This window comes from Anguilla rostrata, chromosome 8 (assembly GCF_018555375.3).
Source record: "Anguilla rostrata isolate EN2019 chromosome 8, ASM1855537v3, whole genome shotgun sequence".
In the NCBI taxonomy this organism is placed as follows: Eukaryota; Metazoa; Chordata; class Actinopteri; order Anguilliformes; family Anguillidae; genus Anguilla; species Anguilla rostrata.
The window spans coordinates 29,661,649-29,680,247 of NC_057940.1; the positions used below are offsets into that span (position 1 = coordinate 29,661,649).

General features: G+C 41.7%; 1 protein-coding gene across 16 annotated transcripts in view; it reads right to left on the minus strand.

Moving 5' to 3' along the window:
• Positions 1-18,599, minus strand: part of gjb9b (gap junction protein beta 9b) — an 81,244-nt gene that overhangs the window by 15,076 nt on the left and 47,569 nt on the right. For 6 of the 16 annotated variants that reach the window (XR_010331901.1, XR_010331898.1, XR_010331894.1 and 3 more), the window contains one exon: positions 12,778-13,415. The exons of 2 other annotated variants lie outside the window; for them this stretch is intronic. The gene's annotated coding sequence lies outside the window, so the exon portion shown is untranslated. 8 more of the 16 variants (XR_010331904.1, XR_010331903.1, XR_010331902.1 and 5 more) reach the window with 3 other exon arrangements.

Consider the following 18,599-nt stretch of genomic DNA (forward strand, 5'->3'; position numbering starts at 1 on the left):
GTCTGCAAGGTTTTAAGAAGCCTAGATTGTGAATTAGTCTGGCCTGGCGAGGTCTATTAGAACACCTTCCTCACAGTTCCCGCTGCGCAAACCACATTCTAATGGCCCAACTGTGGGAAATTAGGCTTTCTGCACATACTGCGTGAAATTAGCGTCTACCAATTGATTTTGAGACCAGAGCTGTGGTGTGACTTAGTACTTGACTTCACATGCTGCTTCATGCTCATGCTAATAAGCACAATCAGTGCTTGATTTGAATATGATTAGTGTGGTGTTAATGTACCTTCTTCCCCAGTTGGATTGATACAGAACTTGCAGCATACAATACAACTTGATATTAAATTTAAAGCAATGACCTATTGATATATAGTCCATTGCCCATGTCTGCTCACATACCACTAAATTTGAGAATATGGGAGGAATGCCTGATTTCAGATTCCAGTGGGGAATGACAGCGTGCATTCGGGGAGGGAGCTGCGCTGCAGCAGCCATCCGTTGCTGGCCTTGCAGACGTGTCGAGGCAGATGTCTGCGCGCACACTGAGATCCTGGCCATCAGTCTGACTCCCGGGGGTCACGCGGAACTCGTCCGTCCTGAATCGTTGTGACACCAAACAAACCGCCATATGTCTGTGTTGTGACAGAACCGTCCCTTAAAATCTAAGGCGCTGCCATCTGATGATTGTCCTGCCGGGGTTGAGTCTCTGATACTCTGGACTGCAGACAAGGGAAAGGAGCTTGTAAGCTTGACCCTCGGAAGACCCCATTCTGATCCCTGGGTCAAGCTTGATTAAAAAAAAAACAATAAAAAAAACACTAGTCCAGGAAGGTTTGGAATGATTCCATTCTAATGATTTTTAATGTACGTAAAGAAATAGCAAACATATTATCTGTAGTGAATATTTATCTTTTGTTATATACCTAAAACATCCATCCATCCATTATCTATACCCGCTTATCCTGAGCAGGATCGCGGGGGGGGGGGCCCTGGACAGGCCGCCAATCTATCGCGGGGCACACACACCATTCATGCAGATTCTGATATCTATGGGTAATTTAGAGTCTCCAATTAGCCTACCTGCATGTCTTTGGACTGTGGGAGGAAACCCACGCGGACATGGGGAGAACATGCAAACTCCACACAGAAAGGCCCGGGCTGAGATTCACAATAGACCGCGCCACCATGCTGCCTATACCCTAAACAGATAGATAGAAATGTCACATAATGCATGTGCAGTGCTCCAAACAGATCGAAAGGCAGGACATAATGAATGGCTACAGGCACTTTCAGCACGGTCTCTTTCAGCATCTTTTGCATGGTCTCTGCCTTTGTGCCATTTGTCAAGCAACCTATAACTCTTCCTTTCGATTTTTTGGATTCTAAAAACAGCAGGTATTGTTCTTCTATGGTAAATGAGTAGTCGTTCACTGTATTTGTGACATTGCGGTGTAGAACCGGGACTTGAAACCAGAAGGATACAGGTCCCAGGTGAGGCCCTGCTTTTCTGCTTGATAGAAGTACTTACCATCAATTTATTCTGCAAATGCCCAGCTGCACAAATATTTAATATTCATAGAAGATATTTAAGTCACTGTGGATAAGGCCTTCTGCAAATCAAAGGAAATAATTAGGTATAATTGAATTTCTCATTGTTTAATAAAGCTGAAGCCCCCTACAGCGCCTTATGGTGAAGAGCACTCCGCGTTGTGAACCAAGCGACCGTGATGGGCGTACTTGTGGGAACCCTGACGACGTGCAGCAGAAAGTTTCGCGAAGCGGCGAGACGCGTCCTCCGGCGGCCATCTCGGCTGACGCTGATCTCCCGGGGAGCCGGCCTCCCAGGGCTACCCTGTCAGCTTCCGTCAAGCCGAGAGGCCCCCTAATGACGCTGTTGATCAGTGACACGCGCTTAATGATGTGAGATGATTAGAGCCTCTCAGCATGTTTAATGATTCACAGGTTGGCCATCGCCGTGGTACCAATGGGGAGGGGCATCTCAGCATGTCTAATGCTTCACAAGTTGGTCATCGCCGTGGTGCCAGTGGGAGGGGCATCTGGCAGCAGACTGTGCGGCAGCTTGAAGTTATGTGCGTGAGAGTGGGGACTGTAAATGGCATAACTGCTGACCAGTTGCTGTGGACCGCTATTCGCTCAAAAACATCTTGCTTGCATCAACAGTGCATTACTAGTTTGCTTGACAGACATCCTTATCCTGGTGTGCCTTAAATTTTACGTATTGACGGTCAATAAAGCTTGACACTGAAGCAGTGGTGTGCAACCTGGTTACTTGCTGAAGTGAACAAAAGCAGTGTGATACAGTATGCCTCTATAAACATCTGCCAGTGAATCTTATGTCCCCACGCTGAGGTGATGTATTTTTATTACCGCAGATGCAGGTTAAGGGCATTGACTTCACAAAGAGGGTTCACCAATGTCGTGCAGTCATTTTAATATTTCACACACAAATTTCAAACGCTGAGCACATCTTCTGTCAGAATAAGCTGTGCTTGTGAATCTTAATGTTTGAATAATTTCTTCTGACACCAGCTCCAAAGGCAGCAACTGTCACCGAGCTTCAAGCTCTATATGACTTTGATCCTAGTTGAACAGTTCTATTCACCTGGCGTCATATCTCCCACCAGAAAAATATGGACAAAATAGCCTGTTCCTGAAATGGCCTATGCCAATATGAGACCTGTGGTGAATGTCAAACATGCATAAATCAGTAAATGAATGAATAAAGAAATATTTACTTAATTATTATAAAACACTGGCATTTTACCAGTTGGTGTCAACTTAAAATTTTACAGTGTCATTCTTTGGTTAGTATTTAGTTTTCATTATAACTGCTCTGAAATGACAGTGGTAACACTGAAATTCATTATAATTTATAGAGTTTGCAAATATAAACAATAGCTATGTCAGCTAAATTGCCACAAGGGCTAGATAGCTTGAACGGTTAATTTCTTCAGGATGCTGCTAAACTTTCAAGCTGCCATTGCTCGTTTGTCAATTTAAAATGTATCTTAATTTGTAACAATTTTTTTGTTTCACTGTTTATATTGTTGTCAGAGAGTAAATAGTATGAACATTAATCCTTTATGTGAATGGATCTTCATATTCTGTTGCACCACATCTCTAACTTGTTTTTGCGTATTGGATGAAATCCCTGTATTGAGTATTACACTGATTGTTTGGTCCTCAGCAGAAGAGATTTTTTTGTTTGTGTCTATCCTTTTGTGAGGCACCATGGAAAATCTGTGCAAATTAAATTTTAATAATAAGTAAATGGCTCTTTGCATTTGATTGCCTTATTTAATAGATACATTCGGTAATACCTTCCTCTCAGAAGTCAGGATAAATTATTTAAGGGAGAGTCTCACTAATAAATATGTGTATGTGTGAATGTGTGTGCGCGTGTATGTGCGTGTACTTGTGTGTGTATGTGTGCCTGTGTGTGTGTGTGCGCGTGTGTTAGGGGAGTTCCTCCATGACTGTAAAACAGAGCTGGCTCTTGGGTTTAGGTGGCTCTAAACAAGCTCCAAAGTGCTCCAACATAAATCACTCACCACTTAACAGCTGAATTGTGAGGCCCAGGGATGGTCGTGGCCCTAAACATCCGCATGGAGTGTTTGTGCCAGTGGCCGGCTCTTCTGTATGGCTTGACCTACCTCTTAACCTGCCACGCAACGCTGGGCCTCTCCGTACTGTCCTGTCCTGTCAGACGCTCCACACACAATTGCATGTGACCTTCTAGAGGTCAGCGACAGACCTCTCGCTTTTCCCCAGTGGGTAATGGAAACAGGCTACGATAATGGAAGGCATGCATGTAAGCAGGCTGAGAGAACCATGGCTATCGACCAGAGGAGTGTACATGTCAAGAATGCATCCCGCAGACTGAGGGGATTCTGCTTAACTCATCAGTTTGAGTATGTGGTAATCGGCTATGGGTGAGAGGACGAAGCTGAAACTATGCTGCCGCCAGGGCCAGGAGCAAGACACACACAATAATTGAGTCAGTGTGAAAAAAAGGGTTTTAGGCACCCCCCAATAACCCCCCCCCCCCACCTCCCTCTCCTCCTCCAAACCCCACCAACCATGTCTCAGCTGTGCTGCAATCAATGACAAGGAAGCAACAATTGAGTTATAGTCATTCAGTGTTTTCCTGAATGGCTCTGATGTCATCTGTTCTTAAGGAGACTTTGATAGCACAGGAAGCAAATTCAATTAGCCTTATTCACTGAAGGAGACTGCCCCCCAAGAGCTTCCATATTAAATAAACTTCATTCATACAGGCTTTTTAATATACTGTACCTGTCCCTTGACATAAACAAAATCTCTCCCATAAGACTGGAAGAAGACATAGAATGTTAAAAAACCAACGAGCCTTGCGTGCAAGTTATTATTCCTCAGCTGTGCCATTAATCAGGGTGATTCTTCAACATATATTGGTCAGTTTTTAATCAACTTGAAGAGTGCTACATACCTCAGTATAGCATGCTAAGGCTGTCACAGAAGTGAACTCCATTACATTAGTATTCATTTGCTTAGCAGACACCTTTCCCCAGGGCAATTTGCCTAGCTAACATTTTTTATGTATAGGCCACCTGAACCGCTTCGGCAAACACTGGATTCAGGAATTCAGGGTGTGTGCATTGCCGGAGGGGAGAGCAGCAGGAAATTAAGTATTCTGGTTACAGGTAGGCTTCTGCCTTCTCACACTCCTGTGACCCACCCAAACCACTGTGAATTAAGTTACAGACTGAAACGGTGTTTGTTGTTACTGTGCATCTTTGTGTTTTATCGGTCAGAACAACAGTCTGTCACCCTGGCCTAGTCCTGGAGAGCTACAGGGTGCACTGGTACAGGGTTTGATGCTACTATGCACTTAATTGGCCAAATAAAGCAGTCGATTACACCGATGATGCGTCACAGGTCAAAATGGGTTGTTAATTTTAAGGCTAAAGTGAAAATCATCACATCCTGTTATTCTCCAAGAAAATGATCAGGGCCCCCCAGGGTCAAAACCTTTGGGTTAAATTGTGTGTTTGAATAAACATGTAAATAAAAGTTAATGTACTCAGTTTCCCATTTCACAAGACATTCAACCTGCTTCAATAAATACCCAGCTCCATAAAGAATCAGCACAGCGAACCATGCAAGGAGATCTGAGAACAATTTTGCCCGCTAAGTACATAGATGCAATGACAATGGTTGTGCATTAGAACAGTAGGGGTGAGAAATTCTGACTTGTCCACACACCTAAGACAGCCCTGGTCAGCTGTGCCGAAGCTGGGTGTGCTTAGTGCTGTGAGGTAATGAAGATCAATAAGAATAAGGATCAGAACAGGCTGTGTTCCAGGAACTGTCTCTTAGCTACTGGCTGAGGCGATATCGATCCCACCTGCGATGCCAAGATCTAATAAAGGGGCTTTCTAGTTGTTTGGAGGCCTGTATGAAAATGTCAGGGAGGTTTAGGCTTGAATCAAAGGTTTGTAGAACAAGGAAATAAAATGCAGTCATTTGTTTTCAGTCACTGATTTCCTTTTTAGTCTCTCCGCAGGAGTTGTGTTTGTAAAATGCTGGGTTTGCAGTTGCCCTTCCTCTGAAGTTGTAGGTTTGAACCTGGAACATTGAACATAGGAACATTAGCTGCTCTTACACTTATGCATGCTCTTCTCTTCAACATTCAAAGCATTTCAACTGTAGCACTGAAGGAAGGGCCTAAAAAGAAGAAATGACACTGAGACCTAGAAAAACACAAAACAAACAAGCAGAAAGCAGAAAGCCTGCGGTCTGTTTCTTGCTTTGAAATTTCTGTAGAATTGTGCCGTTAACTTTCAGTCTAGGGCAAGAAAAGGGCCACGACTGCGTTTATGGAATGGGGGTGTTTAAGGAAGAGAGTATGTGTTGTAAATTAGCTGAGACAGGAGCACATACTGTGTCCATAAGCGCTTCTCAGCCATGCTGGAAGGGGAGGTCTGTTGGTGTCGACTCGATAAAGCAAACGTGGTATGTTATGCTCAGCTTGTGGTGCCGTGGTTGAATTAGGCCACTCAGTTAATGGGTGAAAACAGGGCCGGGGCTATGACTGAGGAGAGGTGGGCCTGGAAATGGGCCAATCTTACCATAGAAACACAAGTCAGAGGAAGTGGAGAAGGAACCATTTATAGCCCAGCCCTCCCCTCCCTCAACAGCTGCCTTCCACCAGTCTGTTCAAAGGGGATCACAGGGTAGCATACAATATCAGGATGGCACAAGATAATTAATTAGTAAGTAAGTAAGTAAGTAAGCAAATTAATTAATACCTTGTAACTTTGTTGGACACATATTATGTAGAGACCTCCGTAAATGTTAATGAATGTTATATTTATGGTGTCTAATAAGCTCATACAGCCAGGGCAAATCTATGTGCAATACTGAAATTAGATAAAATCAATCAAGCAGCAGTGGTGTCTTGGGATTACTAGGCAAACACATTTAGTAAGATATTGGCTGTGGAGCCCTGTTTTATGGTCCAAGACAATTGTATCAATATACTCATTACTTGAGTAAACATTAAATGAGCAGATTTCACTGTAATGATCACTAAAAAAAAGTATTGTTGTGAAAACAATAGCTATGACTCAGATCACTGGCATTGTAATTTGCTTCATATATAGCACTCTAATGCTATATAAATTCTTTATAAATGTATTTAAACAAAAAAATAATACAAAGATCCTGACAGAGTGAATGATATATCGAAAGAATAAAATCAGTCAGGTGTGACTGCCAGCAAGGCATAGATTGTAATGTTAGCAGTTTCTTTTTCACAGTGAGTGGGGTTTAGGAGTGTCTGCAATGGAAACAATGTTTCTTTAAATATAAAGAGGGAGAGTAGATGATTCATTAGGATGAACAGTAGTATTTAGTCATTAAGCACTCCATGTTCCTGCTGGAAGGATTGTCTAGTTTCAAACCTGCCTGGGTTGTCACCATCCTCCAGCTGTTCACAATGTGTACAGACATTATTTGCAGATTATATAGTGTTCAAATCATAAACAGTGGATTTCTGAGTTAATTACCAATCTGCCTTTAAAAACTGCAATGATAATAGCTGTATTTATAATTCTGTGGTGCCAGGACATGTACTATCCAAGTACTAACTAAGCTCCTGCCATGCTTAGCTTCGGTTGTTTGGCAAGAGAAGGGTATATATAAAGGTAATATGGTTTTGAAGATATATTTCAAATTCCTTTTTGGTGTAATTCTTAGAACGATTAGATAAGTTTATTTCAAAGATAAATATTTCTTCCTTTTGTAATGAGTTTGATTAACTCCACTAAATGAATTCTAAAGCCAGACTTTGGTGTGAATAAAAGCCTTCTATCAATAACTGTAGTTTTTTCCTCTCCTTTAAACACGAGACAATAAGCCTTTATTGTAACATCGCCGTTGGAGGGCCAGAGTAGCCTTTATCTCCAGTTTCTCATTAAATACTCCCAATTAGCTGGAGATTATTCTTTGTGAACTCCACCAAATGTTTGTTAATGTGTTACATCACAAGAATTAAATGGCCTAATTACTGCTGTCAAAGAGATCAGAATCATTTTTTCTTACTCTGTGAAAAAGTACCATCCCGTGTTCTGGACCTGCTTCTGAAACAGGAATACAGAGCCTTGCTTCAGGAGAGGTTTAGCCCATCCCCCAGAGTCAATGCCAGAACTTTGCAGGGGCTTACATTTGTTCTAAACCTCTAATTATTTCTGAGAGGGAAGACAGGAAGATGCTTGTGGGTGAAGCACCAGACTGAGCATCTTTCTTTGTATCTCTCTCTTTCTCTCGCTCCCTCTCTTCAGCCCTAGAACACGCGGGTTAGGCACTTTGCAGTGCAATCATGCCTCAGTACAGTACCCCAGTTCTGTTTACTTTCAGTGGGCTGAAGTTGAAAGCGATCAGGCGTAAGAGGAGGGAAAAAAGAGAATGCAGCAAACTGGCAAACATGAAAACGCTTGTCTCTATCCGTTACAGCAGCGTACCGCAGTGAAATCTCTGTGTTTTATTTCTGACCTCTGCATTGGAATGTGACTGCCATAATTCAGAACAGTAGTGTGGCTGCTGGTGTTCCTACAGTTTTATTTCCTCTCTGTTTCTTCGGGGGTTGTGGTGAAACAAAGCTTTGTGACATCTCCTCGTGTTGTTTCCGAGCTTGAGAGGACTTGATGTCAAGAGCTCCTGCACTGAGAACCAGTTGGGGATTACTGCAGGTAACGAGGCTCTCTCTGTCTGCCTTTTACTCTCTCTCCTTCCCTCTCTTCATCTGTGTCAGCTGGTAACTGGGGAGCATGGAATTCTTCCCGGACACCCGGGAGGCTGTTATCAGCATGACGTGGGCCTCCCCCCTTCAATCTCCCCTACCTCTTACTTCCATTTTGTGTTTTTCATTTGCTCTCAGATCACCTGCATTTGCAGTAACAGTGAATGAGGAAATGTGTGAAGACCCCTCTTCTCTAAGACATTTGCTAAAGGTATATTCTTTGGATAGGAAAGAAAAAAGCCCTTAAATCCGAGGCCTGAGACAATGTCCCAGCCTGGCTAGTCATGTCTTTGCCTGAAAAAGTGAGTCGTTGACCTCTGTAGTCTCTTATATTAGATCCACAGCAAGACCTTGTTTTTATTTTTGATGAGAAAATGTCATGCCGTCTCCTTTGGTTGTCAAAAAAACAAACAAAAAACAACAACTGATGATTGCACTTCCCACATGTAGGTAGGGTAGAACTCTGGAAAACAAAACTAAGATCAAAAGCGAAAACAAAAACAAACAACTGTTTGACGTCTCTGAGAGCAAAGCAATTATATCACTCAACGAGCAATGCTGCATCCAGCCAGACCACCTGGGTTTGTGTACAGGGTGTGGCACCAAATGTCATTTCTAAGAGCCAAAATGATTTCTGTCTTTTGATTCACCGCATTGCTGGATTAAAAAGAATGATCCAGGCGCAGAGGTCTTTGAGCAAAGGGGACCATGGCATTTCACTTTTAATAATGGCTCATATGCAGGGTATCAAAATCTAAATACCAATGCAGGGCTGAATAATTACTTACTTATTTTTTCCCTTACACAAGAATGCAGAAGCAATGCTAACAATATTCATTGTAAGAGTGGCAATACACATTGTAAGAATTTCTATCACTTTCTAACATTCCTGTGTCCCTACCAAGGTTATGTTTAGAGACAGAAAAATTTCCATGAAATATGCAGAAATATATATCACATTACATTACAGATATGTTGCAGATGCTCTTATCCAGAGAGACTTAATGTATAAATAATATAGTTTGAAATGGTTTAAGTAGTAGTAAGCCTGATTGTGTGTGCGTCCGTGCGTCCTTGATCTTGATCGTTCTTGCTCATAGACCCAAACTACTCCTTTAGGCCATTTTAATAGTAACTATTGTTCAGTGATAGGGAGACTTCAGAACCATAAAGTGCAGAAAACAACAAATGCAAGATTGATGCATTGCACAGAAAAGCAGATAACTCTGGAGTAAGAGTACAGTCAGTCTATCTGTGAAGGATCCGTGGCTAAACTCCACAGGTGGTGACAGTAAGTTAACCCCTGAACAAGGGAAGGTCATGCCATCGCATTAGAAAGAGAGATGTGGGCCAGATCCTTGAAGGGGGGTGTGTTCAAAACAGACCTTCCTTTAATTGGTAGCAGAAGAGAGACACATCCAGCCAGTTGAGATCGCAAATTGCCTTGACCTGCGCTTCAAAAAGAAACCTTTTATAAGGAAATATTCTATCTTTGCAAGAACACTTCTACTGGTTTTTTATGAAAAGATGAAAGGGATATTGTGACAAAGTGGAACAAAATATTCAACCTACACAAACCCCCCACCCATCTTTCCTCTCCAGCTATTTTCTTGTCAACCCTTAAGCAGTATTTGCAAAGAAAAGTTGAGGGAAAAAAGTGTCATTGTTTTAATTACCTCCATTGTTTCTTCAGAATTAAATGAATCATTTACTCTTTTAAATGTCCATCTTAATTTAATGGCATGAAAAAGGTTTTCATTTCGCCATAAATGATTTTAATCATCCCCTGTATTCTTGGAGAGAACACAGCAGAACCTTAACTGGGGGACCATGAATTTGGAGAAGGGGGAAAAAGAGTTTTTGGGATGGGGGTGTGATGGACTGGGAATGGGAGAGTACATTAAACAGTATGAATCATTTATCAGGCCCTGGAAACTGGCAGCTCCAAAAGACAGTTTTGCAGTTTTGCTCTATGTTTGGTATCTCTTTCTGTTTTTACACTGAACACATAGCAGGTGTCATGGTGACTTTTCCAAGAGATGTGACCCCTCTGGGGACATTGGGGGCCAGACTGTTCTGCAGTCAAAACAAAAGCGAAGGACAACTATCGGCCAACAGGAGTCATGCATCCACAATGCACTCAAAAAAAAAAACACAAAAAAAAACAAAACAATGCAGACTAAACTGCATGCATATGCACAAGCAATCATATATGCATGTATACACATGCATACATTCATGCACAGACATCCATGAGGGTTTTGTTGTTTTAAAAAAAAATCCTGCTGCAAACCTTTCAGCATGCATTTGATCATGAAAATGTTAAGTGCAAAAATATGCATACGTGCAGGACTGGATCCAACACCATAACTTACCAACATACAGAACTATTCAAGCCACATTCTTCAAATGTTTTGAAGAACTCTGAATACAAAACCAACAATTTCTCATGTATGCTTCCATCTCTTCGAAGAGAGCACATTTTTAGAATTATTTACAAATAGTGTAAAAACTGAGGCGGTGCTCTGGGACTGCCTACAGCTGTGGTTTGACTGAAGCCTGTCAGTGCTATGGTGGTCCCATGTCTGCTGGGAATGTCATGAGGTCAGCTGACTGGTGGGGGTGCGGGGGGGTGTCAGTGACGGATCCCAGGAGGATGCAGTCATCAGCGAGATGCCATCTTCAATCTCCAGTGTGCCGGCTGATGTCCCTCATCCAGGCAACAGTAGCACAAGCGGAGCTCAGACCCAGAAAAAAAGCCTTTGGGAAAGATGAGAAAAAAGCAAAATGTAGCGCTCAAGCCTGTGAGCTGTTTTTGCGAGACAGACACCTGTCCCAGAGAGAGAAGGGCCAGTGAACCGGAAGCTTTGTAAGCAGAGCGTCCTGGTGTGAAAATGAATGGGTCAGAAGCAGGCAATTTAGTCCCCGAAATATTTTTCTGAGATGACAGTGGACGGGTCACGTTAAGTGGGCCAGAGTGAAAGGTTCATCGTGCTAGTTAAGGACTCTTTTCTGGGGCATCACAAGGTCCATGTCTTTAAAAGAAAAAGACAAAAAAAAAAAAGCTGAGGGACACCGCATAATGCAGTCAATCAGGCAACCCCATATAGGAATCCCACCTGTGTGACTAAAGGTTTGATTCCCAGCTGTGGCACTTTCTGCACTGTAATCCACTCTGTATCCATAACGCTCATTTCACCGTCTGTAAAAATGTAAATAAGTAGGGCAGATTGTTCACTGTTCGTTAAAGAAAAGGCAAAAAGCACAAGGTTGTATTTGAACATCAAGGCATGACAGAATTCAATCTAAATGTCTCGAAGAAGCTGCGTGATAACTGAAGACACCCTTGTCAAGGGTAATGCACAGTGAAGGTAAAGCTAGGACAAAGAGCGTTTGATGTAACTTGTATGTGTTCAATGGCCACACACTATGCATGCTAGTCTGGCACAAATATTTGTATCATACAAGAATACATTTTTAACAACAACCAGCAGTAGTGATTAATACACCATACTGTGAACCAGAGACCTGCAGGTTCAAACCCTGGACTCGACACTTTGACATTGTACGCTTGAGGAAAGTACCCTGAAACAATCAATTCTCATGAACAAAGAAATTAATGAATAGAAAATCTGTAAATTCATACACTGGGTTAAACAATTCACTATGGACAATGACCTTTATTCTACCAATGGATTTACTTTGTAACTTTGACAGGCACCACACCCTTTGGAGGTAAGCACACTTCAGTTATAACCTTATTGATTTTGCCATGCCTTTTGGCTCCGAGGAGCCAGAATGCTTTGCTGCATTGAATTCTTCCAGGGAGGCAGATATTGAATAGCTGGAGAGAAGAACAGGGAGCAGAACTCCAGGTCCCAGGACCTCCCCTGAACCAGACCTGTTTAATAAGCTTATGAGGGTCTGGTTTAATGACCAGACAACATCATCTTTCAGGACCTGAACTGAAAATCCCAGAGCTTCGGTAACATTACAGGACTGTTACCAATGTCCTTCCCAGAGCTTCGGTAACATTACAGGACTGTTACCAATGTCCTTCCCAGAGCTTCAGCCACAGAAATACCCAGTTTCTTTTTCAGATCACGTTTCTCAGGGTAAGCTATTATTTCCAGTCCTCTTCTCAGATGACAAAGCAATGTTTATTTGTTGTGAAATGTACCCATTTATTTTCTCCCTGCCAGTGACTCATCGGTAAACGTGGGACTTAATTAGGTAAAATTAATTAAATCTCAGCTGTTCAACTTGTGTGTTCCTTTCATGGCAAATTCAGATTTTGCCCTCCGTTGGTTTTTGATGTCAAAGGCGCATGCTGACTAATTTCTTCCACAATTCACTCCTGATGAAGAGCAGCTTTGCTATGAGTAACCTCCCTCCCATCCTGTTGCCTAGCACAACCAACACTGTCTTCCTCCTCCATCTCCATCTGCTGTTGTTGCCAAGATATGTTAACCATCTGATCTCCACTCCTTCAGATCTTTCACCTCCACACCCTCGCATGGCTATCTTCTGCGTCACTGGGGAGGTCAGGATCTCCAATTTAGGAAAGGGTGAAAAAAAAATCTGAAGGCAGATACTGTGACACGACTGTAACCCGACAAAAACGGAATATGAATCTGAGTTAAGGAGACACAATTGATTGCTGCACTGCAAACAATAACTGACACCAAATAAACACATACATATACCAGTTTTTTTAAAGCAGCAGGATAATGGCTTTGTCCAGCGTGATGCTGCAGCAGGTTTGCAGCATTTGTGTTCAGTTTGCTCTTGCCAGTCTGCTCGGCCATCAGGATTGAATGGAAAGTCCCGTAGTTGAATGTCCCATGGTTTTGTGGGTCAGGCGGCAGACCCCGGGAACAGCGTGCACGTGTCGGACTCCTGCGTAGCCGTGCGCCATCTGCTGTCTCGGGGGAAACCTACACGTGACCGCACGTGGGCGTGGAGACCACCCTCTTCCAAATCCACACGAGGGGCCCAGACTGTGACCGGAAGGGAGCCATTCTGTCTCATCACGTTGGGGTGACGTGGTGCTGGGGTGAGAGGCACAAATGTGACAAGGAGGTTCTGCAGGTTCCTCATGGCCAAGGGAAGCAATCTGTTGATTGGAATGGGGTGCTAGTTGATGCATGCAAGCGGCAATGTGATAGTGGCTTATGCTCAAGCTACTTGGAGACAAGTGGAACTCCATGCTGGAGCAATAAAATGGAAATATGGTGTTTGGCGTGCTGGCGTGTGATGTGTGTGTGTGCTGCTATGCATGGGTTCTGTGTGTGAAATGTATGGGTTGTGTGTCTGCGTGTAGGATTTGATTGTGTGTATGTGTGTGTGTGTGAGAGAGAGAGAGAGTGAGAGAGAGACAAAAATAATACTGTATTTCCCTTCGGAAATGACAGGTTCCATCCTTCTCCAGGAATCCTCTGTCTCTTAGCAAACAAAGCGTATGAGTGTATGTGTTGTGCTGCCCCTGTACAGCTCCACACATTGCACCATGCTACACCCCTAACTGCCCTAACATACAGCAGAGCATTAATCTGTTATACAGAAAACTGTTCTACCTTTGAACTATCCTCTAAAACCTCCATACTTACTTTAACTTCAGCCTCTGAATGTTCAGATGCAAGAATCTCAAGAACACAGAATTTATACAACCCTTGCCTACTTTTTTAAATGGTACTTTTTAAATGCTAGGAGGAACCTCATTAGGAATCATTCTTTTATTAATCAGCATTTCATGTAAAAGTACACTTGGAAAGCAGTGATCAGCCCACACAGTCAAGAGAAAACACTCCGCTGCAAGAGAATGATCAACCACCATCTTGCGTTGCAGTTTTCCATTAAATATTTTAATTTTTGTTGGAGCATATCTGAGGGTAAAGGCACACCCAAGAACGAACAAAGAAATCTCCATAGGCTAATTATAGTTGCCTGAATGTTTTCACTTAAAACAAATTGACCTCTGGGATGCAAGCCCTGTACATCTCTCATTAAGGCAGCGTTTTCCGCTGCAGAAGAGTTTCGCCTAGCTATCCCTCAGCTTTGTAATGAGCTCTCCATCCCGCAGACTGCCTTTTCTGACAGTGCACCATGGGTGATTGATCACATACTGAGGCACAACGTCAGAAAGTACAAATAAAGACACAAGCATGTTGCATCGTTAGGTTTCTCCCCATCTCTTCATTATTATGAAGCATCTGCGGCCTGCCCACGATTCCACCCTCGCGAAATGGCAGCCGCCTCCCACCCCCCGCTAGGCTTCGCGCTCATGCGAAAGAGATTAGTCTGCGTTTTGCGTCGCACTGATTGGACATTTAGCATAATCAGTCGAGGCGGCGAAGTTCGCCTCCGTGAACCGCAGAGGCCGCGCAATAGCGAAGCGAGGTTGCTCAATCCAGCGTGAAATGACTTCATTGGGTTTTCACATTAAAAGCATTGATAGAATACTTTCTTATTAAAGGCCTGCCTTGCCGGAGGGAGTACATTCACAGGCCGCTAGTGAAGCAGAGAGGGAAACAACATGACGCTCTATCAAAGGTGTGCAGATGCATAATGGAGACGGCAAACTTAAGAATGTAACTTCTTAAAAAACCGGTTCTGCAATATGCAGTGACCGTGGCCTGTATGTTGACATGGCAAAATAGAAATTACATACCAACCCCCCCACGCAGAACCTGGCATATTTCTATTTGAATGAAACATACGTAAAATCATACTTCCATGCACATAATACATTCAGACCTTCTTGTAATATAGATTCCCACTTACTTCAAAGATTCTTTTAACAAACCAATTTTTTTTTCAATGCCTAGCACAAACTGTACAGATTTCTGTACCCACTTATATATTTTTAAACCTTTTCAATTTTTAATGTTTCATTTTAATGCTGCCCTAATGATATAATTTCAGCAGTGCACCACTATCCTTCCATTCAATTTAAAACTAAAGCTATAATGATTAAAGCAATCAGGTTTATTAATAAGCCTGAGATTTGGCAATAGTCTGGCATTCCCCTTGTTACCAATTGCAGAGATGGGAGAGTCACAATAACTTTGCTGAATCAATAAATCTGGAGCAAATTACATTCATTTTTACTGTTTTACTTTTATTCTTCTGCTATTTTCCCATTTCTTAAACAGGCTTTTAAAATATTTGTAATAATATATGTTTTGCACTCCAAAATGCAACATTAAGGAGTAATATAAATTTTGTCCTGAATTCACCCTTATCTTTAAAAATAACAAGACAATTTACTTATCTATTTAGTCAGTTAATTAGTCAGTTAGTTATTTAGCTATGTTTGCTATGACTGAGGCAACTATGCCCAGCAGTGTCTTTTACTTGTGGACTGACTGCCTGGTACGCAGCGAGTAGTTGCTGAAGTAATTACAGTATGATACACTAGGAGGCAAAAGGCCAGCAGCCAATAAGCACATTACAAGTTAAATTTGTGTTTTTTTTTACTAAAAGCAAGTCAGGGTCATCGGAAATGTGATGCCGCAGGTGAGTGTGTTGGTGCAATTCCGCTACGAAGACTGCATTAGGGCCTGATAATGCTGCAAAGTTCTCCTTTAAATGAGGCGTGCACTTTGCTGATGACATGGCGAGGGCAATGGTGAGATCCCTCAACAAATTCAGATCTGTACTGCTGGAGGGGAGACAGTCTGGGAGGTACAGAGCATCATATGTACATTTCCCTTTGCTCATTTCAAGTATTTAAGGTGAACAACAGACCAGGCGATCGGACTAGAGAGTTAAAATAGCTCAAGGTAACCGATGTAAGCATAAATAAAAAAAAAGCTAAATACAGTGTATATATCACATCCATTCACAGTCTAAACATGCAGTACAGTACATAGCATCCCAAAATATGTACATGAACATTCTTTGGACTGGGAGACCTTCGATCAGAAATGAAGTTGTTATATGTAACAATCTCTTTAAACCCCCCTCTTTTTCTTTTATTTTATTACATCTTTTGATATAATACAAGAAAAATAAGTATTTTCAGAGCACTCCTGTTCAGATCTCCAGCTGGGTTATCTTAACTACATCAGCAATTCCCAGGCCTGTAATACACTTAGCCTGGCCCAGAGGCAGTCCTATCCACACAAACGGTATCGCTGTGGCAGCCTTCGCCTATACGAGTGAAGTGTACATGGAGTAAAGCTTCTGGCAAGAATGCCACTGGCTCAAAGGGCACTTGACGATGTCTAGCTCCAATTTTCTGCCTAATAACCAACTGAGGAAAATTGATATTGCTCCTTCTCTTTCTAACAAGCTTTTTTCTTACTACTTTTTTGTGGGGGCTTTCATTCTGCCGGATATACTGATACCTGATTTAATCACAAAATCAAAGAGAGACCGGATTGCCATTGGGGAGAGTTTAGATGAATGGAGGTAAAGTTCTCCTTAACTCACTGTATGAGACACATACAACACAAGCATATTTCCACATTGACACAGCCATGTTCCTATGTTCAATAGGTATCGATATGAATGCATCAGTAACTATAATAAACAGTGGTGTTGACATCATGGGGCCCCGCTTACCTTTTGGAATGAGATCATCAATTTTGTCTGAAAAGGTTTATACATAATCTACATAAAAAGTGATATAAAAATGAAATGACCTTTGACAATGCTAATCAGCCATTTATTAAGATTAGAAGGTTTTAATTAGCTTAACCCAACTCTTTATCTTGATTTAAAAAATATATATATAATCTGTGTCTTCAAATAACTCTGAGTCTTGTGTGAAATATTCATTAAATTTGAATCTGACAATTCTCTTTTTTCAGCTGAAACAGCTGGGGCCTGAAATCAAGATAACCACAATTTACTTTGTCCTTACTGCTGAGAAACAAATGTACCTTATTGTGATCTGGAGAAAACATAATGTACTGAGCTCAGTGATCACATAATTTATGAAAAGTGTTGGAAAGAACGTTAAATGGCAACGCTTACTTAGATTTGTGGCAAATATGGACTAAATTGGCCTCACTTTAAAAATCGTTTTGGAAAATCAGTATCATTCATGCTTATTTGGTTTAATTCAGCTACATGCAATGCAATGGTTCATCATATTTCTTTGTGCCACTTCAGTTACGTACTCTTACCTAACTGAATCACAGTTATGTTGAAGAATTACATTTTCCATCACATTTTACGAGCTTGAGATTACTACAGCATTTCTCCAGTATGCAAAGAACAGATACTAAAATATTTAGTATTGTTTTTAAAGATTACCTGAATTTGTAGTCCATGTATTTATAACACTGAGTGAGTTTAATGGATGAACAACAAAAGCATTACAATAAGCTGCAAGCAGGATCGATTTGTATCTTTTTCACTGTCAGCAGCAGATGGGATTTGCAAGGAAATTAAATGGTCAATGTATTTGCAAACCCATTAGAGGAGTGTTTGGAAGGCAGTGAGTAGACTGTTCAGGTAGTTTACAACTCCAGAATGTGAAAATTCTTCTCATTCTTTAAAAGCTATAAATGAAGTCCTCACTCAATAACGCGAAAACCTCTATTAATAAAAGCACTGTAGTGAAAAGTTAAATACATTAAAAAAAAAAAAAGTAAATAAATAATAAAACATTTTTCTTTGTGATGAAGGTCTTTGCTAGTAAACTGTTTTCTGTACTGAAGGTCTTTGCAGAGCAAAAAGAAAAGGGACCTTTCTATACATTGCATTACATTACATTTTACTTAGCAGATGCTTTTATCCAAAGCGACAATAAATGCATACCGAAGGTCATTGGAACAACTACAGAATGCATGTCCGTTAATATACGATTCTCATTAAGTATCAGTTATCCATAGCCATGAACATCAAGTCTAGTTCAAGCAGTAAGTGTAGGCTAAGCCAGGAAAGTTATGACCAGTCAAACTAGAAGTGAGGTATGATTACAAGAGATATGAGAACGAGCTACGGCATCAAAATGATAGTACAAGTGCAACACAAATGTACTGTACTAGATGAAGATACAAGTGTAACATAATTCAAGTGCTAGTATATCAAAATAAAAGGATAAAAGTGATATAAGACAATGATCCAAGAATGGGGGTAACCCTGCGGAGGAGTAGTGTTGGAGTTAGTCAAGGTACAATCTGAAGAGATGTGCCTTCAGACCACGGTAGAAAATGGGCAGTGACTGAGTTGTTTGTAGAGGAATGGGGAGTCTGTTCCACCACTAGGGAGCTATGGGTGGAGAAGCTCCATGGTCAGGACCAGCAAAAACCATTTAACCGGGTGGCAGGACGTGCAAGTCGCCCTT